Raw genomic sequence first — 526 nt, 5'->3', positions numbered from 1 at the left:
TGAACAACAACAACAACAACAACAACTGCATCATTAAATGGCCATGATATAAACCTTGATATTTTGTGTGAATAGCTGTGTTCTGGATATGGTCATGTGTTATACATGCATAAGAATTGCATTGAGTCAGTGCAGACAAGATGGTTGTGTCGGACAGGTTAGGTTTCATCTCTCCCTAAGTGTGGCCAATGAGAGTTGACAGAATCTTGAGGACAGACAATTGGAAGAGAGCAGTTGGGATTTGGCAGCTATGGAGCTGAGAGAAAAAAGAGGATGTCTGACAGAGTGAAACTGTGGAGAAAAGCTGCTCAATGCTGCTGAAAATAGTCAGATTGTAACCAAAAAATCCCAGTTGCGGGAATAGGACCACGGTTCAGAAGTTCAGTGGAAGTGAAAAGTTCTAATGCAGGGGTGGCGAACACGTGGCTCTCGAGCCGCATGCGGCTCCCGGCCAAAATGCATGCGGCTCCGGGGCCTGCTGGGCGAGAGCTTCGCATGCGGCTCCCGGCCAAAATGCATGCGGCTC

The sequence above is a fragment of the Gekko japonicus genome, unplaced genomic scaffold, assembly GCF_001447785.1.
Source record: "Gekko japonicus isolate JY-2015 unplaced genomic scaffold, Gekko_japonicus_V1.1 scaffold45, whole genome shotgun sequence".
Taxonomy (NCBI): Eukaryota; Metazoa; Chordata; class Lepidosauria; order Squamata; family Gekkonidae; genus Gekko; species Gekko japonicus.
Note: the sequence above shows the minus strand (reverse complement) of the source record.